Raw genomic sequence first — 23,212 nt, forward strand, 5'->3', positions numbered from 1 at the left:
AAGGAGGGAGAAAGAGAGGGAGGGACACATCGATGCCAAAGAGAAACATCGATTGGCTGCCTCTCGAAGGTGCCCGGATGACAGGGACTGGACCCAGAACCCAGGCATGTGCCCTGACCAGTAATTGAACCGGCGACATTTCAATCTGCCGGACGATGGCCAACCCACTGAGCCACACTGGGTTTGCTTTCAAAACTTCTCTACGGGGACCTTTCTTACACTGACAGACTGATCCATTAACCAGCTCACCCGCCCCACCCCCATATTCCAGAGGGATCTGAAGTCACTCTTACAATCTGGAGGGGTGCTAGCCCCCACCCCCACCCTCGCTGCTCACCAAAGCTTAGAGGCCGTCATTCCCCGCCACCCCCCCGCCAGGGCTGCGTTGGGTGGACTTGGAACCTTCACCCTGATCCTGGCCTCGGCCTCCAGGACCCCTCCTCACCCCCACTTACCCCCACCCTGCTCTCCTCTGGCCGCTGGGGAAGTTCCTGGGGTGTGCAAGCCCAGAGTGCCTGGGGGGGCGGCGCTGGAATGGGCTCCATGACCTCTATTTGGTTGTTTTCCTTCATATCTATTTATATATTTATATGTATAGGAAGAAAAACTTGTTTTGAAGAGGGGCACGGTGCAGCTTCCAGAGGCACATGGGGTGACACCCTCCAGCCCAAGTCGGGGTGGGGTGGGGTGGAGTGGGGAAGTGGGGGGGCAGGGGGCAGAAGAGGCAGCAGGAGGACCTGTTGTTTTTCCTGTTGCAAGTAGAAAGGAAACAAAGTGGGAAGTGGAGCGTGCGGGCTGTCAGCGGGCGGGGCGCCCCCATCACGCCCCGCCTCCCTCCCTCGAGGCTCACTCGCGCCCGGCGCCCTCAGCTCCAGGCGGCCGCTGGGCCGAGCCACCCCAGCGCTGTCAGCCGCACCAGGACCGGTAAGCGCTCGCCTCCGGCTGTGTCTGGGGAGGTGGGGGAGAGGACCGGGGCCAAGGGCTTCAGGGAGCCTGGTGGAGCAGTGGGGCCAGCTCGCAGGGTCTCCCCGAACACACAGCCTGTGGTGCGCCCTGCCCAGTACGCATCCCCGCGCCTAGCAAGCCGGGCATGGGGCGCCCCGCCAGAGGGCTGCTGGGACCTGGGCGGGAGCTGAATTAGAGGCCCCGGGGCCGCCCCCGGTGCGCTCTCCTAGAGGGGTGCACACAGCTCCCCGGCTCGGCGGCAGAGTCCCAGCTCCGCTTCCAGCGGTGGGGCGGCCTCCCGTGTACCCTCCGAGGCGCGGGAGGTGGGGAGCGCTCAGGCCAGCGGGACGAGTGCCCGCCCTAGGCGGGCTGCGTTCTCCCGAGCGGCGCCGACTCGCGGGCTCCCGCGGAGGCGCGGGGAGAGGGGCACGCACTCTATCCAGGAGCCCTGACCCTGCACGCCCTCCCCGGCGTGCGGGGACCCGGGCTGGCCAGGTGGAGCTGTGCCGGGCGCTCGCTCCGGGCTCGTGGACGTGTGGCCCGGCCCGTCTCCGGCCCGCCCCGCCCCGCCGCGTGTTTACTGCAGCGGCGCCGAAATCAGCCCCCAGATCTGCGGCGGATCCCGGGTTACGGCGGCAAAACCGCCTCCAGCTTTGCATTTCCGGACTCTCTTTCTTCTTCTTCTTCTTCTTCTTTTTAATACTCTTACCCGTAATTCAGCCTGAATGAGGCTTTTTAAAAAATCGCGTTTCCTGTTTTTATTTAGGCTTCCTCCTCTGCGCGTCTTTATTTTGAAATCCTGGCGAGGGGAGCAGGGAAGCCTTTCGGGGCGACCAGGACGGGGGCGGGGGGCACGGTGTCCAGGCTGCGCTCTGCCCTGGTGGAGAGAGGGGGATCCCGAGGGCCGAGAAGGGGCTGCCGGGAGGCCTCGAAGAGTGCGCTCCCTCAAGTGGAAGAGGGTCAGGTCGGGGTTTCCCAGGTCGGGGGTGGGGGACGCCCTGGGGCGGCCCACGTGCCAGGTCGCGGCGCGGCTCCCTTGGGATCTGCCCGGTTTGCGGGGGGAGCGCTCGCGACCCCTGGGGCGATTGGGCAGCTCTCCCTCGGCGCAGGTGCCCCTCGGAGGGCGCGCCGGCGGGGCTGGAACCTCCCCACACGGCCGAGGGGGGCTTCTTCATCCGGGCCTCTGCAGAGAAGCCCCCCTCGGGCGCCACCCTCAGAAACGCTCTGCACCGTCGCGCGTGTGCGGGGGGCGGGTGTTTCTGGGCGCGCGGGGAGCCCTCGCTCTGAAGTCTCACTGCGCCAAAGGGACCTTCAAACCGAGAATCCAACCCCCTGTCGGACCCCTGGAGGAGCCCGACAGACACCCCTGGAGTGCCTGACAGCGCCCTGGGGTTCTGTCAAGTGAGTGAGTGATGCCAGAGGGAGTCTACCCCTCTCCCCCCGCAGAGTGCATCCTTTTTTCACGAGTGTTCTCGGCGAACCAAGGGATGAATGGTGTGGTCTCGAGTTTCCGGGGGTCTTGGGCTCAGACAAGTTAACTCGCTCGCCCACACAATTTGCAAGTAGCTCCCCAGCATCCCAGCTGGTTCAGATGCCAAAGCGGTTACCAGCTTGAGGTCCAAGCCGGCGCGGATCCGAAGGATGCTCTCGGGCGGTGGGGTGGGGGCGCTCGCTGGGAACGCGCCCCTCTCGCCAAGCGCCAGGTTTGATGGCCGTGATCAAGCGGGGGGGTGGAGGAGCTTCTGAGGGACCCAGCTGGCACCAAACACGGGGAGTCAGAAGTAGACCTTCCTCTTCCGCCCTCTCTAGGGCAGAAACTGCAGAGCCCCTGACATCTCCGAGCGCTGCTGCTGCTGCGGTTTGATTCCTCCACTTCAGGATTCCGGCCGTCCTGGCTGGGTGGGCGGGGTGGGGGGCGGGCACAGCCTGGAGCCTCCGCGCGTCCATGCCTGTTGGGAGCGTTCACGGACTTCTCGGAGTAGCGGAGGGTGCTCCGGCGTGCGGGGCCGAGTGAGTGCTCTTAGAACCTAGCTGGCCGTTGCCTGTTGCGAACACAACCTCCTTCCGAGCCCCGCTCGACCCACGCCTCCTCGGCCGGTGTTCAGACACGGCACCGGCCTCTCTGAGGATATAGACGTTTCTGGAATTAGGGCAAGTGGCCCAGCGGTGCTCCTGCGCGCGCCGACACCCCCTTGCAGTCGGACCAGCTGCCTTCCTCCTGCAGCCCCGGTCCAGGTGCATGAAGCCTGCAGCGGCCTGCGGGCGCCTTCCTTTCTCTCGCTTTACTGGGTGTAGCGAGTGTTTACCGAGGTCTCACTGGGAGCCCGGGCTGTGCTGAAACCCGGCGGGCTCCTACTCCTGGGGGGGTGGGGGGGGCGGGGGTTGGCGGGGAGCATGGGGCGGGGAGCTTGCAGGGCACACAGTCCACACGGAATCGGAGACCCGCCGCAGACCCATTAGCTTCTGCGCCCCGCAGCCCAGCACGGTTGCGGAGAGGGAGTTTTTGGCGGGTGTAAATGGGGGGTGAGGGGTCAGTTCCTGCTTCACCTTGTTTTTCTTCAATTGCACAGTTAAAGGGAGAAGTGAATGTGCAACTTATGAAGCAATTCCCCTTTGGCCGGCTGATTTTTCAAAACCATTTTTGTTTAGAGAGCAGTTTCCCCCCTCCATGAGGCCAGCTGCTCCTGCGGGGCCTGACGCTGGGGCTTGGGGCCCCTCCAAATGCTTCCTTCCTTAGCGCGGCCCCTTCGGCCCCTCCCCGCGGGTCAGAGGCCATCCTCGCGCTGCTTCTGGGGCACACGCCCTGTCCGTGTCGCCATCCCTGCCCCGGGACTGAGGGACTTCTGGGGGGCTGAGCTCCCGCCGGTCAGCAGCAGGAGCCTGCCCACCTCGTCCCGGAGACAAACATTCTCGTCTCTCGGTGACAAAGGTTGCAAGACTCCTTCTCTCCTGGCAGTGAACCGTTCAAACGGAATTTTCTTGACTCTGGTTGGTGGAAATCCCCCGCAATCATATCAAAAACGCTGCCAGTTTCAAGATGGAAAAAAAAAAAATTAAAACCCGGGAACCTCCCTCCTCACTCTTTCCTTGCAGACAAACACTGTTTTTCTGCGGTTTGTCCCAAACTACAGCCACTCTCGCCGCCCCCCCCGCAGAGCCTCACTGTGACTGTCCCCCACAGCAGTGCTGGCTGCCTATGTGTGAGAACCCCCCCTCCCCGGCCCCCGCCCCCGAAGGAGTGGTAAGCTCACCCTTCAGGAGGAGGTCAGGGCTGCTTCCAGAAACGGGTGCTTTCCAAAGCGGCCTACTCTGCGAGCCCTGAGGGAGAGTGACTGGAGGGATGGGTGTGGCATTTGTAAAATGCCATTTCAGCCAGCTTCTGGGGCTCTCTCCTGGGAGGGGAAACTGCCTTCCACTCAGAAGGGGTGCCAGGAGGGAGAGCCGGGGGCGGGGGGGGGAGGGGGGGGAGGGAGGCGGGGTGCAGCCGCAGAAGGAGAGAAGGCAGGCCGCCCGGCCGGCCCGGGATGGAAAATCCCAGAGTCCTGGAGGGCTGCTGAGCTCCTTCCCTGCGGCCGGCCGCTGTGATGAATTACCCCACGTGTCTTGTGTGGCTTAAAACGGCAGAAACGTCTCCCCTCCCGGTTCTGGAGGCCAGAAGTTCAAAGCCAAGGTGTGAGCGGGCCCTGCTCCGTCCAGCGGCCTGGGGCAGGATCCTTCCTGGCCTCTCGGGCTCCTGGGGGCTGCAGGGGCCCCTGGGCCTGAGGCAGCACGTGCCTAGGCTCCGCCGCCGCCCTCATGTCCCCGCGTCTGTCCTCTTCCGTCTGTCGTGAGGGCACCTGTCAACTGGGGGTGGGCCCCGCCGGGGAGTCCAGGATGAACTCCTCTCGAGACCCTTAACCCCACTCCATCTGCAAAGACCCTTTTCCCACAGAATTACGTTCTCAAGTGCGGTTCACCGGTTGGGGCGGGGGTTGAGGCGTGGACGTGTCTTTCCGGGATACGGACGAGACGAGACTGTGCTCCTTCCAGCACTTTCTGGGGAAGCCGTTGTGCACAGTCATGTCTGCAGGGAACCAAACGCTCCCGGCCTCTGGTCCCGGGGCCGCCGTTTCCCCTGGGGACCTTTCGCAAGGGTGTCCCCAGCCGTCTCTGCTGTCCTCTCCCTGTCCTCAGTCCTGCTTCCCTTTCTCCGACGTTGTTGCCCGGGAGTCGGCCGCCACCTTAGCAGTCAGCTCGGCCAACAGCAGCCTCCGCACCCCCAGGGACCCCATGACAAACAAGAATATTTCTGTCCCCCAGCCCTCCCACCCCCGCCCCCCGCACCCCCACCCCAACTTCACCTGCAGAGCTGAACCTTCCCTGCCCCTGGTCTCCCTTCCTATTTCCCCTCCCTTCCCGCCCTGCCCCCCTTCTCCTCAAGGCCAGCCTCTTCTGGACATCGGGTCCCTCCTTGCCAGGCTCCCCTCCTCTCCCCAGCCCCTCCCACTTCAGGGTGTCCTCGTTGAGCAGGGCCCGGGAGAGGCGGGTGCAGGGCCCAGTGTTGCTGCCATGTCCCCTGCCCTCCTCCGGGGGCCGCAGTGGTGGGACGGGGCTGGTGGTGCTGCTGGTGCTGCTGGTGCTGGTGGTGCTGCTGGTGCTGGAGAGGGTTTGGGAGCTCATAGGACGAGGGGGATAAGGGTGTGGGGGTGTGCAATGGGGGGTTCTCCTCAGCTTTCTTGGGGGGCAGGGCTGCTTTCCTGCCTAGCCCCCCTCTCTAAGGAGGGGGCATTGATTTTTTTTTTTTTTTTGCTTTGGTGCGAAATCTGGGAGAAGTGCTTTCTTATCCATCGGGAAGCAAGCTGGAAGCCCAGTTACTGACACTGCGAGAAATCGTTTGCAGGGGTGGGGGTGGGGCAGGGGGGTACCAGGTGGAAACCCAAGGATTGTCACTCGGGAGACAAAGAAGTGTCGTTGGAGGCAGCCAGACTGGGCCTTAATCTCGGCCACTTGTTATCTGCTCGTGACCTGCGGCGCCTCGCTCACCCCAGCGAGCTTCGGAATCCCCAGCGGTGCCCTCAGAGTGGAGCAGCCGTGCCCACTGTCAGGCCCCGGGCCTCCTGGGTTGTCCTGTGGGAGGAGCCAGCGTCCGTGGAGGGCACTCTGAGGTCGTGGGGGGCCCACCAGTGATGCTCTGTTACTCCACCATCCTGACATAGCCACTGCCAATTTGGGCATCTTTCCCAGTGTTCCTGCATGTTTAATTTCCATGGAACTGGTAGGCATGTGCTTTCTTATCTGAAATGTTATGTTTCACTTGCGATAAAATATACATAACGGCATTTCCCATTTGTCAGGATTGTACCCGCGGTATTTAGTACCTTCATGCTGTTGTGTGGTCACCTCTGCCTCTGGAACGTCCTGTCTCCGAAGTGTTGTCATCCTCATCAGCGAGTGCCCCTCGGGCTCTCCCTCCCCTGTCCCCTCGCCCCTCGCCCCCAGCCCCTGGCAGCCCCTGCTGTACTTCCACCTCCATGAACTTGACTGCTCTTGGTGATCACATAAGTGGAACCCCACAGTATTTGTCCTTTAGTGAATCCTTCATACGATGTCCTCCAGTTTCATCCGTGTTGTAGCGCGGGTCACACTTCCCTTGCTTTGTAAAGCTGAAAAACACTCCACTGTCCACACGGACCACCTTTTGTTCACTCATTCCCAGGTCCGGGGGCACCCGCGTTGCTTCCCCATTCCGGCTCTCCTGAGCGATGCGCTGTGCACGCAGGTGTGCAAACGCTGGTTCTCTTCCCTGCTTTGAGTTCTGTTGTGTGTACCTGGGAGAGGAGCTGCTGGGTCGTGTGGTAATTCTGTGTGGAATTTTCTAAGGAGCGAGGCATACGCTTTTGTCATTTACTTCTTTTGTCATTTATTTTTAAATTATACCGGGTCCGGCAGAAGTAACGTCTGCTTGAGTGTGGTTGGTAAGGTAATAATATGGGTGGGACAACTTATAGTTTTCATTTGAACATGTTTCCTAAAATGCCATATGATGTGCTTGAGTGGGATGTTGATATGTTACAGAACTATATGCTTGTGATTTTGTAATAAAAGATCGCGTAATTTAAAAGAAGGCATTGTGAGCCCTGGCTGGTGTAGCTTAGTGGATTGAGTGCGGGCTGCGAACCAAAGTGTCGCAGGTTTGATTCCCAGTCAGGGTACATGCCTGGGTTGCAGGCCATGGCCCCCAACAACCGCACATTGATGTTTCTCTCTCTCTCTCTCTCTCTCCCCCCCTTCCCTCTCTAAAACTAAATAAATAAAATCTTTAAAAAAAGTCATTGTTTGTGCGGGACCCTGTAGCTATAGCTGACATGCAACATTACATTAGTTCAGGTGTACGCCGCAGTGATGAGACATTTCGACACCTTACGACGTGGCTCGCCGAACAGTCTGGTGCCCATGTAGTGTTTCTGGCTGTGTCCCCTGTGCTGCACTGGACATCGCCACGACTGTCTATACAGCTGGCCATTGGTACTTGTTAGTCCCCTTCATGAAATTTGCTTTTTTCCATAATGTTGGCTCCTTAACATTTTCCACATTGCTTCATAACCCAGCCATCTTTCTGGAGGCAGCGTAAGTGTCCTAAAGCAGATCCCCCTCGTTTTCTCAAGCACCCCCTTCCCATTAGGGGACATTAGTTCGCATCCATGCTCACGGGGGCGCGCACACACACACACACACACACACACACACACACACTGCTCTCAAATACTGTCAGTGCCGTTTCCAGGCATTTGACTTTTTTTGCAGTCAAAACGGACTGCGCCGAAGGCAGTGAATGTATTTCTAGCTCTGAGAGCTCAGCGGTCTTCCAAGAAAGATCGGACCGATTTATCTTGTACAACAGTTTCACGACACTTTTTTTTGGCATTGAATAATATTGAAAAACATGTTTTACTAATGGGTCTAAAAGGTGGTCGTCTTTTTTTTTTAAAGACTTTATTTTTAGAGAGAGGGGAAGGAAGGGACACAGTGAGGGAGAGGAACACAGATGTGAGAGAGAAACATCGATTCTCGCGCACCCCCAGTGGGGGGACCTGGCCGGAAACCCAGGCATGTGCCCTGACTGGGAACCGAACCGGCGACCTTTCGGTTCTCAGGCTGGCGCTCAGGCCACAGAGCCACACTGGGCGGGGCTAAAAGGTAGTCATCTTAAATGTGTCTCTTTGATTGCTAACAACAAGGTTAAATAGTGTTGCTAACTGTAGGGGTGGAAGGAGGTTTGCAGCATTGACACCCTTGCACTTTGGAACTGGATGGATGCAGAGTCACCCTGTAGCTCCCCCACTTCCCAGCTGTGTGACCTGGAGTAGAATTCTCACCTTCTCTGACCCTTGGGTTCCTCTTCTACAAAATGAAGCTCATGGAGCCATTCCTAAGGTTGTCCTAAGAATTAAATGGAGTAAACTAGATGATGGACATCGCCTAGTTGATACTTAGTAAATATTAGCTGTTACTGTTAATACCATCACTTACCCTAACAAGTCCCCCTTCACCCTCAAGATCCGTCCTGTTTGAGCAGGGAGAGATGTTTCACACGTCAGCAGCAGGGGTTTAGGGTAAGCACAGGGGTCGACTCTCCTGCTCTAGGGGTAGCCGACCCTAGAAGGAGCGGGTGGAACGGACCACGCCTTCGGCTGTGTGGCTGGGTCTCGTCCCAGTCTCCCTGGGACATGCCAATGAACGGACGCTGGGCGATGCTTCCCTAGGGGCAAAGAGGGGCTGTGACGGGCCGTGGGGACTTGCGAGGTCCCCAGGACCCTGTCCCCCAGGGATCTTGCAGTCTCTGTCGCGTGGGAATGGAACACAAAGCCTTGCTCATGGTTGAGTCCAGGGTGCGTCTCGGTGACTCTTCCTCTGCCGATGACACCCAGGTGCCCCTCCGTGCCGTTTGGGGGCTGAGGCCAGCTTTCACAGGTGGGGCCCCGGCTGTGGCACCCAGCTCTTTCTTTTCAAGTCCATATTTGTTCTCCTTTTAATGTTCTTTTTTAAGTGTATTGGTTTTAGGAAGAGAGAGGGAAGGAGAGAGGGGGGAGAGAGAGAGAGAGAGACATCGATTTGCTGTTCCACTTATTTATGTGTGCGTTGGTTGTTTCTCGCGTGGGCCCGGGCCGGGGATGGAACCCGCAACCCTGCCGTATCAGACGATGCTCTAGCCAACTGAGCCACCCGGCCAGGGCCCACACCCATATTTCGTTCACTTATCTGCTGACTGTGTTGTGTAATTGCCAAGGTGAACGCCTGGCGTGGGCACGTCTGGGAAGAAGCATGGCAGACTCGTGTTAGCCCACAGGGGCCTGGCATCGTGGCGGCCCGAGGAGTAGCCCGCTGGCCCCGCGGTCAGCACACTGAGACCCCCTGGTCGGGATGCTTTGAAGAGGGCGTGGGGAGGACGATCCACCCCGATTCTGCTGGCTAGAGGTCGGGTAAGACGTAGGAGTCACAGAGCCGGGGCCAGAGGTGGGTCCGAGTTAGGACTGCACCGCACGGCCCGGGCTCCGACAGCGAGCGCGGCAGGGCCCGAGGCGGGCACCCGCCCAGCTTCTTCGCCTGCGGCCCCATCGGCAGCAGCACTGATGCTCAGGAGCTCTGCTCTCAGCCGGCTCGGAATTGCCGCCTTCATTAATCTAGCTTGCTCTTTTTTATTTGTTTGATGATGATAATGATGATAATAATAACAATGACAGACACTTTGTAGCACCCACTGTGTGCTAGGCAATGTTTGGGCACTTTGGAAATACAAAGATATCCAACAGCCCTGGCCAGGCAGCTCAGTTGGTTAAAGCATTGTCCCAATATTACCAAGGTTTGGGGTTCAATCCCCGGTCAGGACACGTATGAGAAGCAACCGACAAATACATAAATGAGTGGGACAACACATCCATATTTCTCTCTCTCTCAAATCGATAAATAAAAAATTTTAAAAAATTTAAAGATTGATTCATTTATTTTTAGAGAGAGGGGAAGGGAGGGAGACAGAGAGGGAGAGAAACATCCATGTGTGGTTGCCTCTCACGTGGCCCCCATTGGGGACCTGGCCTGCAACCCAGGCATGTGCCCTGACTGAGAATCGAACCAGCAACCCTTATGTTTCACAGCCCATGCTCAATTCACTGAGCTACATTAGCTCAGTGACTAAGGGCTAAAAATTAAAAAAAAAAAATTATTCAACATTATGTAATAAGTGTTATTGCAATCACCGTTTTACAGGAGAGGGAACTGAGGCTCAGTAACTTACGGGGTGTGACCCAGCAGGCAAGTGGCAGAGCCTGCTTCTGACCACTGTCCCGTGCTGTCCCCACACCTGGCCCCTTGCTTCCCAGGAGAAAGCATGGCATCGGGGCCTGGGGACCGCGAGCCCAGGCAGGAGGAGCGGCCAGTCAGTTGGCTTCCTATCTCTGTTCCCACCCGGGCCTCGGTCCCAGGGCACCTTCCCTGTTCTCCCTGGTCCTTCCTCCCTGGTTGCAGTCGGCTTCCTGGGCGCGGTCCCTCTGCAGCCAGCGAGAGGGGCCGGGAGGAAGCAGCCTTGTCCCACGCGAGGCCGCAGTTTGTGCAGAGTGGTGCCCACGAGTGCCCTCTGGCCAGAGGAAGCAGGGCCTGGCCCCGGAAGTCTCAATCGCCTCCTTGCCCAACTCTCAGAACTTTCACAGGAAACCGACTGAGGCTTCTCCAGCGGGTGGGTGACACAGTCGGAGCAGGAGGACTCGGGGGTCTGCTGGGCCGGTGGCCGGAACCTGGCCCCTGCGCCCTGGCCCCGGGAGAGGCGGGCGGTGTGGCACAGTGTGGGGGGGGGCAGGGCTCCCCCTTGACTGGCCGTGCGGCTGGAAGCTCCGTGGGCCCCCAGTTCCCCTCCGTAAACGGAAGGCCCCTGCTCCGGGGCGCGCCGTGCTGACCCAGTGGAAAAGGGACGTGAGGCGCCTGAATCGTGCCGGCCTGCGGCAGGTGCTCAGCGGCCGGGCAGTGGGAGGACGCGGGGCGGCGGCACCTGCCGAGGACGGACGGACCACACGATGGGGGGAGGGAGCACTGTCCAGAGGACGCTGCCGGCCCAGCGCCAAGAGGGGGTCTGCTGATCTCGGTTTCACGAGGAGAGGAGAGGGGGCAGGCGTGTAAGCGAGGCCCCGGCTGGGCGCCTGGGTGGGCGGCCCGCTGCAGAGCGGACCCCGAGTAGCCTGCCAAGGAGCTAAGACCTTGGGACGGCCCCCTCTCCGTGGCCACCGGGAGTGTGTGTGTGTGTGTGTGTGTGTGTGCACATCCGTCTCGTAGGACTGAACCCTTACCCCGTGGAGTATGACGTGAGCTCTAGGTAGATAGTGTCAGCATTGAGTTGCATTCTTGGGCTTCCCACTGGTGTCTGAGAATTGTTGGTTGTTGGTGGGGAAGTCCCCCCCACACCCCGGGTTAGAATCCGGCCCGGGGCCCCCATTTATCCGCCTACCCTAGAACCACACCACCCGGTGGCTCCTAAGTTTATTCAGATTTCAAGTCCTAATGAAGAGCTGCTGAAAGTCAGGGCCCCTCTCCCCAGGAGATGTCCTGTCTGTGAGGACACTCTCACAAGTAATTCCACTGGGCTCCCGGGTGTCCCCTGGGTTCACCCCAGACTGTAAGGGTGCACCAGAGGGCTGTGGGGGTCCCACCGCCGCCTTCTCTGCACTGAGACTCCGACTCCTAAACCGGCCTCCAAGGCAGGAGTAGGGGCGCAAGATTCCGACCCGCGGGGGCCTCGGAAGACACGCTCGCCCCACGCATGCCTTGTTCAAAGTCTGCTTTGAAGCAGTTTCTGTTTTCGGTCCTCCCCGCCTCCTAAGTACCATGTTCAAGGTTACTCTGGGCCACTTAAACCCGTTTCTTGGTCCTACCTAACGCACGGCCCCTTTCGCGGTGCATTCAGCAAGGACCGTCTTCCCTGCATCCTTTGGGAGAGTGGCAGCCTGTGGTTTTGCGGCACCCCCCCCCCCACTTCTGTGGGAAGGGCCTGGGCGTGGGCCGATGGAAAGCCCACCCTTGAGCGCTGGTGTATGTACATCATGGGCGGGTGGAGTTATCTGGGAAGGCAGAGCCGTGGCCGGGTTCCACGGGTTGGGCCCCAGGCGTCTTGAGACCAGGCAGGGCCTCCTGAAGGATGAGTGTGCAAAACCCCTTTTGCCCGTGAGCCAGGCCGGCACCGAGCACCCTGCAACTGATGCCTGGTGCCCTTAGACCTTGGCGCCGAGGTGTGACTGGCAAGAGGGGTGCCGTGATTGGACGTAGTTTCCCCACAGAGAGTAGCCCTCGGGATACCTGGTACCCAGGCAAATCGGTCGTAAGGGATGACCCTTGCCCTGGCCGGGTGGCTCAGTGGGTTGGAACGTTGCCCTGTACACCAAAGGGTTGAGGGTTTGATTCCTGGTCAGGGCACATACCTAGGCTGCCGGTTTGATCCCGTTGAGGGTATACGGGAGGCCACCGACCAATGTTTCTCTCTCACATCAGTGTTTCTCTCTCTCTCTCTCTCTCTGTCTCCCCCCTCCTCTCTAAAATCAATACACATAATCTTGGGTGAGGATTAAACAATGGGGGGCTGAGCCTTGGGCTGAGACTTCCCTGGTCCCACCTGCCCCCACTCTGCAACGAAGGCCGTTAGCGTGTAGTTACACTCTGCCTTGCGCTGGGTGCCGCCAGGTGTGCCCCCTGTGGTGGGGTCATCTTTACAGACGATTCCTCCAGGTAGCTGTGAATTCTCTTTGCATTTCTACCCAATTAAAGAGCCAGTTCTCGGAGTTCCTTCCATTTATGTTGTCAAGAACAGGCCCAGGACCCATCCCAGCGGACTTGACCCTTCCCGCCGCGGCACTGGGTCACACTTTCCAACCGAAGGCGCCGGAGAGCCCTCCTTTCCTGGGTGGTCCGTGAGGCTGTCTGAAGGGGCAGACTCACGTCTTGATACAATGGTCGTGAACCACGCATTAAAAACCGAGCCTCGTGCCCTAAAGCCCTGTTGTGAGAAGCAGCTTTGGGTGGTGGTGGACAGTGGGTCTCATCTCTGTTTCTGCCACTGACTGTGTCGCTTTGGGGGCGTCATGGGCCTCAGTTTCCTTGTGGAGATGGTGATCATAACCCCCCAGGGAGCCGTTTTGAGGATTTCATACGATTTTGCAAAGTCCCAGGTATTTATCGCTGCTTTAAAAGCCACATCAGACTCGGAGGTGCGGAGCCACACTGCTTTGTTCCGCTCACAGGTCCCCGGGGCCAGGAGCTGAGGCAGCGCTTGGCGGGGCAGCAGGCTGTCCCCGGTCAGCCGGGAAGACTCTCGAAGGGCTGCCAGTAATTTGAAGAGTTGGAGGGCTGGCATCGTCTAGAGATGTCTTCGTTCGAGCCTAGCTGCCTGGGTGGGGATGGCGCAGAGGTCGGGCTCAGACGGGACTGTCCACCTGAGTGCTGAGGCCCGGCCTCTCTTTCTGGCTGGGGCTTGGGCACGGAGGGGCGGCCCCAGGTGGTCACAGTTCCTTCTTTTTTTTTAAGATTTTATTTATTTATTTTTAGAGAGGGAAAGGAGGGACAAAGAGAGAGAGAGAGAGAAACATCAATGTGCGGTTGCTGGGGGCCATGGCCTGCAACCCAGGCATATGCCCTGACTGGGAATCGAACCTGCGATGCTTTGGTTCGCAGGCTGAGCTCAATCCACTGAGCTACGCCAGCCAGGGCCACAGTTCCTCCCTGATGGGCAGAGCCGGGAGGGCTCCGTTCCAAAGGCAGCGGGAGCTGCATGGCCTTTTTGACCTAACTTCTCAAGACACTCAGCACCACTCCTGCTGTTCTCTCTCTCTGTCTCTCAAAGAAGTCTCAAGTCCACCAGATTTAAGGGGAGGGACATGAATGGCACCTCTCCATGGGCCAAATGTTGAAGAATCGGTCGCCATGCTTTAGAACGTGCTCAGTAGTGTGACGTGTTTAACGTGACGACTGCTCTCCATGCGGTCCGGGCCAGAAGCGTGAGCGGCTGCCCCCTCCGTGGCCGCTGTGCGGTCATTGGCTGGTTCCAGGATCCCTCAGGTACCCACACTTAGCGCCCGGACACTGAGGGCGCTATGTCCCCCTGGGCAACCCCAGCAAGCCCCCGACCCGTCCTGACTAAATGACCTTGAAGGATCGGCTCTGCATATAATGTCGAGTTTAATGCCGCCAGATTCATTCTTCTCACCTGCTTCCACTCTGGCCCCAACTCTGAAAGATCCCCTGGCCCTTAGTTCCATTGTCTGGCCCTCCGTGGCTTCTCGCACGCACTGAGAGGTTTCACAAGGAGGTTCCAGAAGATCCATTTCGTGAGTTTCCGGGGGGGATCTTTCAGGAGCAGTGCCCTGTTGTTCCGGGCGCCCCATTTCTCCCCTTACTCTAACTTTCTCCCAGTAAGCATTCGCAATAGGTCTTTTCCCCAAACAGAAGAATATCTGTCCTTCTATGAAAGATACAAGGAGGTCTAAGCCATGGCGCCCTCCCATGAGGGTCTCACACCAGAACGGAAACCTAAGGCTCCTGGGAGGCAGCGGCAGGACCCGTGTGTAGCTAGGGGCCCGCAGGGAAATTCCTGTGGGCAGCCGCCTGCCCCACTGCCCCTCCCCCGCCACTGCCGGGCCTGAGGACTGGCCCCTCTCTCTCGGGAAGCAGCTATGCTCTGCAGTGATCCGAACCCAGCTCTGTCTAACCCCAGGGCTCCCGACCCAGCCTTCCCTGGGACGGTGCCCACAGCCGGGAAGGCTTTGAGGTTGACACTTGGCATCGTAACAGAAGCATCGTTGTTTTTTTTTTCTCTGCCCCCTCCCAGGTTACAAACTCCAGAAACTTCCACTGAGGCAGACTTTGGGTGTAAGCTAGGGGAATTGGTGGAAGGAAGGACAGAAGGAAGGAAGGGAAAGGAAAAGAAAGGAAAGGAAAGGGAGTGAGCTCCGGATTCTAATTACCATTGCTTTTTAACCGCAGACGAGCCACTTTTTGAGTTAACAGGGGGTGGGAGTCTCAGGGCTCATGAGCACGTGTCAAGGCGGCAGGGAAACGGGCCAGGCACTCCCGTCGTTGGGCCGCCTGTCCGTGAGCCTGAGAGTGAAAAGACCCAGGTGGACTGTGCGTCCACCTACGGAAACTGTCTCTGCTCTTTGAGGGAGATTGTTTCCCAGAGTCCTCCTGTTTTTCCGAATAGAATTAACAGCAAACATGTAACGATTGCTTTTTATGTAATTTTTTTCTTCCTATAGCTTTCCTAGTCTTGTCCCCACTCAGTGTCTTATCTGACCACACCCAAAAACACTGTAGGAGCGGAATAATAATTTTCCCTCTCCCTCTAGGTGCTTGACTGAAACCCTCCTATAATAAAAAGACAGCCCTGGCTGGCATAGCTCAATGGATTGAGCGCGGGCTGCGAACCAAAGTGTCGCAGGTTCGATTCCCAGTCAGGGCACATGCCTGGGTTGCAGGCCATGACCCCCAGCAACTGCACATTGATATTTCTCTCTCTCTCTCTCTATCTCCCTCCCTCCCTTCCCTCTCTAAAAAATAAATAAATAAAATCTTAAAAAAATTAAAAAATTAAAAAAATAAAAAGCGTAGCGGGAGCAAAATAGAGTTTAATTACGTACAAAAGTAGGGGAGCCCCACAAAGATGAGACTCAAAGACATGACCGGAGCAGGAAGCATTTCTCCTTTTTAGGCAAAGAGACGATACATGTGCGAAGGGTCGGTGAGACCAGGGGACCTGAGCTGGGGCGGGAAAGTGGAAGTAACGCTGTTTGCTCACCCAGCGTCTCGACCCTGGATTTCCTGTTTCTGGTGGGAAGGATGGATAGCACCCTCCTGTTATGGGGAGGGCACCTCTACCTGGGACGTTTGTCTCCTGCTGTCAGGGGGACAAAGGAGGCTCAGAGGTCCTTCTTGCCCTGGCTGTTTCCCAACTACTTTTCATTCAAAACAATACGCCACGGTGCCATCTTTTGGGGGTGACATATTCTGACCCCCTACAGTGCTGAGTGCCAGATTTGAATAGAAAGAGTCGACCAACCCCCGGACAGCTGGTGGGTGGGTTATCGGTGGGCAGCTGGGAGGCACTGACGTGTCATCCCAGTGAGTACCTGGAAGGGTCAGGAAAGGGAGGCGTGGCTGCGGGGGAAAGTGACTGCCCTCTTTCTTGTGGAAGTAGCCAGGGCTCTCAGGGGTGGAAGCAGGCTCAGCTGGCTTCCTGCCTCACACTGGGGGACTTAAGAAAGGATCTGTCCCATTGGGCAGGAGCAAGTGTGGGGGGGAATTTTAATATTTCTATTTACTCTGATTTTCTCACGGCAGAGAAACAAATTTGTACAGTAAACAACAGTAGTTCCCCCTCCAGCTTATCCACGATTTCAATTACCCACGGTCAACCTCAGTCTGAAAAATTTTAAATGGAAAGTTCTAGAAATAAACAGCTCCTAAGTTTGCAGTGGCACACCCTTTTGAGCAGCATGATGAAATCTCACCCGCCCCGGGATGTGAACCCTCCCTTTACCCCCTGCATCCACGCTGGGTCTAGGTACTTTCCCCGTAAACATGGTTGCCACAAGCATTTTTGCCGCAAACTTGTTCACCGTGTAACCAGTTTTGGCCGTAAGACAATTTTGCCATAAGACAAGATAAAATAAAGAAAAACTGCCTGGCAGCTGGTATTTTTGTGCTCGGTTTCATTTCTCCATCGATGAATCAATCAACCACTGTAAAAAAAGATAAAATAACTGGTTGACAGTTCGGTTTTTTGTTTGTTTGTTCAGTTTCATTTCTCCATTGACGAAGTTCTCAGCTACTCCCATTTCTATATTATATGTCAACCTCCACCAGCCCACATCATGGGCCGTACCCTTGTCCAGTGAGTGACAAGAGGTGGTGATGGTCCCAACAAGCATTTCTTCCAGATAGTGTGGATTCCCCCCAATAGTTGGTTTCTTATTTTGCATTTTTATTCATTGGTTTATTTTTAGAGATTGGGGAGAGGGGGGAGAAAAAGAGGGAGAGAAACATCCATCTCCTATGTGCCCCTTCCAGGGACTGAACCCACAACCCAGGCATGTGCCTTGCCCAGGAATCGAACTGGTGACCTTTCGCTTTGCGGGCCGACGCCCACCCGTGCCACACCTGTCACGGCAGGAGATTTTTTTCTCTTCTGTCTCTACCACTGACTAGCTGTGTGACGTTAGGGCGCTGGATCTTTTTGTGTCTGTTTCTCGTGTGTGATCGATTCACTTAATTCTTTCCCTGCAGCGGATGTGATGTCTTTTTGGAACTGTCGGTGCAGTTCCAGTATACCGCTGCAGCAGGATGGCTTTTTGTGACCTTTGTCATTCCGAAGAATCTTAGGTTTTTCTCCGGGCCCCAGAGGGACCAGAACCTGAGAGCCCCGATTGGAACCCCACGCCAGGTCGCTGGGTCCCATTGCCGATGAGGTCCTTGTCTTGGAGCTTGGCTTCCCTGCAGAGTCCTGCTGGAGAGAAAGGGCAGGCCAAAGGACCGGGCCACTAGGGAGAAGGGCACGGGTGGCCAGGAAGGGGGGAGTGGACCCACCAAAGCCTGTCTGCTCCTTGAAAAATCTTTTCGGTGTTTTGCTACTGTAGGTCATTACCCTTTCCTGGCTGTTAGAGATGCCCCGCCTCTCCCAGCCAGGGCACAGTCAGAGAATTCTCAGCTTCAATCCGCCCATCCAAAGTCCAGCTGGGAATCCCAGCAGCTTACTTCTCCTGCTGAGAAATCCCCCACCCTGCTGGTCAAGGGCAGCCCAGCAGGCTGCCCAGGCATTACTCCACCCCACTGAGTCAGGGGGCTCCAGCTGCCCCAGATTGTCTTCCGCTGCACCAGTCCCCTCCCCAGGCTGGGGACAGGAGGAGTGAAGGGGAGGTGGAGGAAGCCTACAGGCTGAGTCCTGGGTTGGACCCTGGGCCCCTGGGTCTCACTGCGCTGTCCCCACCTACCGGCCCAGGCCTCGCCTTCTCTGGAGGCCACAGCCCCGCCCCGCTGTGTGGGTGGGTGAGGTTCAGTCTGTGGATGTGCTCGAGTGGGTGTGTGGTCTTGGTGAATGTGACATTATGTGAGTCAGTTTACATAATTGTGTGTGTGTGGGGGGGGTTGTGTCTTTGTGAAAGTGTGCATCTGTTTGTCTTTGGTCTCTATGGCTGAGTGCATGTGAGGAGTACGTGACTGTGTCGCCGTGTCAGTTTACACAATGGTGCCTGTGTGTGAACTTGTATGCGAGTGTTTTTCAGTGTGCGTCTGGCCTCTGGGGAGGAGATACGTTGGAGGGTTGCTTCCTCCCGCCCTGATACCCCCCTTTTACTTCTCATGATGCCCGGGCTGCTGGGACCCCGGCCCTAAGTACCCAGTACCCAGGAACTGGGGGTGCGGGATCCCCCATGACCCAGCCACCTGGCCCTCTTCGCTCATGCTTCTGGCTGAGTTTTGCTCCTTGCCCTCCCTGCTAGGCTCTGGGCGACGCTGGGGCGGAGGAGGCCCCGAGGGGGGGGGCCCTCGGAAGGGCGGGTCTCGCCTTAGGTGCCTCACCTGGACACCTGAGCACCGCGTACCGCGGAGCTACGCAGGGTAACTGGACCTCCCACTACTTTCTTCCACCCATGTCTGCTCTGCCCAAAGGGACCCTGCTGGGGTGGCTCTGAATCTCACGCTCCCCCTCCCTCCTCTCGCTCTCCACTGTGGCACGGGTTTCCATCCAGGGCTGTAACCCGAAAGCCCCTTTTGAGGGGACGCGGGACACTGCGGGCAGGACTCCTGCGGGTCCGGTCCAAACCGAAGCAGTTCCCGTCCTCTGCCGCTAGGGGGCGGCGCGCTGGTCCGCCGGCGGGCGCGTCGGCGTGTCTGCGTGTGCGTGTGCGCGAGGCTCGGTCCCCGGCCGCGGAGCCTCGGTTTCCTCCCCTACAGCCCCAGGGAGCCCGCGCCCGCGGCACAGTGCGCGGCCCGGGTGGCCGCGGCGACGCCGGCGTCCAGGCAGCGTGACCGCGCTAGCGCTCGGCGGCGGGCCCGCTCGCGCGCAGCTCGCTGTGATGGGGAGATGCGTTAGTGAAAGTCCCGGGGAAACCTGTTTATTTCCTGCATCCGACTTGTAAGGGGAACCCCGAGGGAGGGGAAGGCCTGGAGGCTGGGAGGCAGCCCGCCCCCTGGGTCTGAGCCCGGAGCCCGGGTGGGGGGGCAGCCGCTCGCGTGACCCCGGCTCTGGAGCAGTGACAGGGCGCAGGGCCCCGCCCTTTCTGGCGATTCCCTGGGAACCCGGGAGCGGAAGCCGCTTGGCAGACGACCAGTCCTCGCTCCTTCTGCTGCAAACGACACTTTATATCCTCCGGCTACGGGGCGGGAGGGCCGCGGAGGGCAGCGCGCGCGCGCCGCCCGGGGTCCGGCGGCCCCGCAGGCCCGGCAGGTGCAGCCGGGGTCCGGAGGGATTGGCCCCCGCGGCCGCTCCGTGCCCGGCTGCGGCCGGCGCGCCTGCGCTTCGCCTGGCTGGGGCTGCGAGAATTTGGCGACGGTGCCCGCGCGCGGCGGCAGGTCCTGGCCCCGCCCGGGCCCCGGGGACGCCCCGCCCCCTGGCGCCGCCCGCGCCCGCTGATGTCCGGGCCCCGCCCCGGGCCGCGCCCCTCCGCCGAAGCCCCGCTAGCCGGCTCCGCTCCGCGGGCCTGCCCTCAGGCCCCCGCGGGCTCTGCGCCGCCACCGGGAGACTCGCGTCCTCCCGCCGTTCCGGGACCCGCCCGCCGTGTCCCCTGGGCAACCGTCTCCAGGGAGACCGGGCCCCGCCCCCGGCAGCGACACCCGGTACGGAGCCCACCTGTGTGCGCGCCTGCGGGGTCTCAGTGCCCCCCGCCCCGCCGCACGCCCCGCCCCTCCCGGCGCGGGGCTTTGTCCGCCTGGGGCGGCCAGGGGTCCCGGGGCGTGGGCGCTGGGGAGGCGGGCGCGTTCCCGGGGCCGACCGGGCTCGGCCGGGGAGGCCAGGGCAGGGGGCCGCGCTCCGGTGCGGGCTGCTTCACGCGCTGCTCCTCCTCTCTCAGGCTCCCTTGCATCCCTTCCCTGCCCCCGGGAGGGCCGGGAATCGGGGTGTCCCGCTGTCGCCCTTGGTGGGATGAGCAGGGCCCTGAGCGGTTCCGGGCAAGCTGTTTACTTGTCAGGGACCCAGCAGTTGCTACGCGCGTCCTCCCCTCCCCCTGCCCCCGATTCGGGACGGAGCATCCTGCTCTCGGTCCATGCCCAGCGTTGCCTCCCAAGCTTTGCCCTTGAACCCGAAGGGCTAGAGGGCGGCAGACCCAGGTGCTGAGGTCCCGGCAAGCGAGAGAGCCAGAGCAGAAGACCCACCTTTCTCCCGGGGAAGATCCTCCTCCTCGGTCCGCCCTCTTGTGAATTCAGTCCCGGCTCGGCTCCGTACTCCCTGACCTGAATTCCTGAGGACGCCTCTCTTCCTCGCCTTCTCCAACTCTTCCCTCTCTCACTCCATCGTGCCTTCTGCTTTCTTTGTCTTCCTCGACTTGACAGTGCTTTCTCCACGATCGTGTCTCATTTCCCTGTGACTGAGCTGCTGTGTGGTTTTTGTGTGTGTTTGTGTTTTTTTGTTGGTTTTTTTTTGGTCTCTTGTTAATGCCATTGATCATCAATGGAAGTTATTTCTTCCTCAGCTCTTGGCACTGACCTCTTGTGTCTCTGGTGGCAGTGCCTTGGGAAGTCCTTGCTATCGTCCCCTGGATGCGGAGTGAAGGGACCGTCCCCGCCCCCCCCCCCCCATTCCTGGGCTCCTGCAGCAGGGTCCCTGGGGATAAACCCTTCCAGGAGCGGACTGACAGCAGGAAGAGTTTCAGCTTGTCCTTGGGAACTGTATCCTTAGAATGGATACCGTCTTCAGTGGCTTCCTACCACTGGACTTTCTGTCTCCTGGAGAAACCCGTGTTTAGGTGTCCTGCTTCTCAGGACCCCCTCCCCAGCCACACCCAGTTGGGTCCAGGCAAGAGACTCCCTGTGGTGCAGGCAGCTGTGACCAGGATCCTGGCTTAGGTGCAGGGGCTGGTCCTACCTCCTCTTATTTCCAGGAGTGGCCCACAGATGCCCTCAGTGCGCTGCCCCCTCCCCAGGCTACCTCTTCATCCCCAGGAGCTGGGATGGGTCTTCCTTTATGATGCAGCTGGGGTCTTGAATGGGGTCCTCAAGTTCAGGAACCTGCTTTTGGCAGCCATTGAATGGAACTCAAACCGGAGCTTGGCTCCAATCACTTACTTTGCTTTAAAAAAAAAAAACACAAACAAAACCAACAAACATCTCAAAAAATGATCTGAGTCATCCGCGTGCATATACGTTCCTGTCTGGGGCCTGGAGGCGCCCCTGCGGTCTGCTTCAGCACCACCAAAGGGAGCCGGGCCGCCTGGCCACAGAGGGTGTACCGGGCCCATCTGGCAGAATGCGATTGGTTTGCAAAAGGGGAGCCTGGGCGAAAGGGTTGCTTTTAAGCTAGAGTTCTGTAAGAGAATGCACAGAAGGTTTCTGAGACTCTTTTTTTTTTTTTCTTTCTTTCTTTCTTTTTTCCAGACAGATAAGGAGCTCTCAGAGTCAAGCAAGGGCGGAATGACGCTCGCTGATTCCAAAGCATCTTTAATCTGCCAGGTGGAGGGGCCGTTGCTGCTGGTCTTTCTTGGACCGTTCCAGAGAGGTAGGCTGGGCGAAGGAGACCGGGGGGGGGTTGCCGGGAGGAGAGAGATGTCGTTTTGTAGATAGGCTGAAATCTGAAGGTAGATTCCCCTGCCCTCCCTGACCAGTCGGCCAGAGCAGGGCCTCTCCGTAGGACTGGAGCCGGAAGGAAGAGACTGACCCAGATTTGGGCCGGGAGCCTGGGAGCGGGAAGTGAACTAGACCTCAGCCAGCTTCCCACAGGAGGGGTGCGCTGCTCGGGAAGGGAAGGGCCGGCTGTGCTCCTGGGAGCCCTGGAGCCCATTCTGAAGCTGCAACGTCTGGTGTTTCCCTTGCTCTGGTTGTGGTGGAGCCGGGCGGGCCTGGTTGGGGAGAGGAAAAGTCAAACATTCTCCCGGAGGAAGTGGGTTGGATTTTGATAACTCGGCATCGCTACTTCTCGAGGAGTCCTCACTGGGGACGCTCTGTTTCTCCGGAGATTTGGCAGGCCCTGTATCAGTAAGAGAATGTTCCTCGGAGCTTCTGGAACGTTAGCCTGGGAGATGAATGCAATCCCTTTCATTGTGCGAATGAAGAAACTGAGGTCAGATGCTGACATTGGCTGGCCATCGGCTCAGCTCCCCTCTCCGGCCCGTGGTAGCACCCGGGTCTGTACCTGGCTAAGCCCCCCGGGTCCTTGGGCCGGCGGCCCCCTTTGCAAGCTCTGTGGGCACATCTGTCTTCTGTGGGCACACGGCCCACTTCCTCCTTACCCGGACCCTTGAACAGCCACTGTCATTTCAGGATGGAAAGGGTTGGGGTGATAGCGCGGGGTCATCCTGGGAGGCCCCCCCCAACCCCGTCAACCCTGTTTTCTCTAGATCTTCATTGGTACTTCCCAGGCTTTTTTGTGACGTGTGGATCTCTCCTAAAAGATCAAAATAGTCAGCAGAGTGCTGACCCCCAGGGCAGGTGAAGGCAGACAGCCGTCGCGGCACACGCGGAGGCTCTGGCGTGCACTCCGTGTCCCCAGCCCTCTCCCAGCCCCGCCCCCCTCTGGGGGCCTCGGGTGCTTTCTCACCAGCCCAGGCCCTGGAGCCTCAGAGGCCAGGCGGCGGCTCGTGTTGTGGTGATTAGAGTTTCTTCTACACACTTGTTTCCACCGTCCTGATTCTTGGTTCAGGAGATGTCTGCTCGTCATTATTTTAACCCTCGCATGGTTTTATGTGTAAAAATCCCTAGTCACTGTTAAAATTTGCAAAGTGCGAAAAGCAATGGCAAGCGTCACTCTCCTGTAATTCCATCCCCCGCCCCCGCTGTTGTTTCCTTGTGGGAATGGTGGGAGTACCCTCCCCGCCCCCCACCAGAGAGTCTTCTGTGTGTATCGTCTTTGGACCCCTGATTTTCATTTATCGTTAGAGATTATTACGGACCTCCACGTCAGCATAACTGGTTGAGTGATATGTTTGTTTCTGCTCTGTTTCAAAAGCCCACTCAAATGAGAGGAAAGGGATCAATCCTTAAGAAAACGGAAAGGATGAGAGGGGAGGAGGGGTATGAGCAAGAGACGCTGAAAGGTAGAAAACAGGTGGGGGAGAGA

The 23,212-nt window shown here is 58.6% G+C and overlaps 1 protein-coding gene across 6 annotated transcripts in view; it reads left to right on the forward strand.

Annotated features, from left to right (window-relative positions):
• The first annotated feature begins 802 nt into the window (after positions 1-802).
• Positions 803-23,212, forward strand: part of PIK3CD (phosphatidylinositol-4,5-bisphosphate 3-kinase catalytic subunit delta) — a 47,334-nt gene continuing 24,924 nt past the window's right edge. For 3 of the 6 annotated variants that reach the window (XM_045859247.1, XM_045859251.1, XM_045859252.1), the window contains exons 1-2: positions 803-924; positions 21,535-21,655. The gene's annotated coding sequence lies outside the window, so the exon portion shown is untranslated. Of the gene's footprint in view, positions 925-1,885; positions 1,905-19,059; positions 19,082-19,644; positions 19,783-21,534; positions 21,656-23,212 lie in introns of those variants that run through there. The other 3 variants (XM_045859249.1, XM_045859250.1, XM_045859248.1) reach the window with 3 other exon arrangements.

This window comes from Phyllostomus hastatus, unplaced genomic scaffold (assembly GCF_019186645.2).
Source record: "Phyllostomus hastatus isolate PE091 unplaced genomic scaffold, TTU_PhHast_1.1 phas_scaffold_182, whole genome shotgun sequence".
NCBI classification, from domain to species: Eukaryota; Metazoa; Chordata; class Mammalia; order Chiroptera; family Phyllostomidae; genus Phyllostomus; species Phyllostomus hastatus.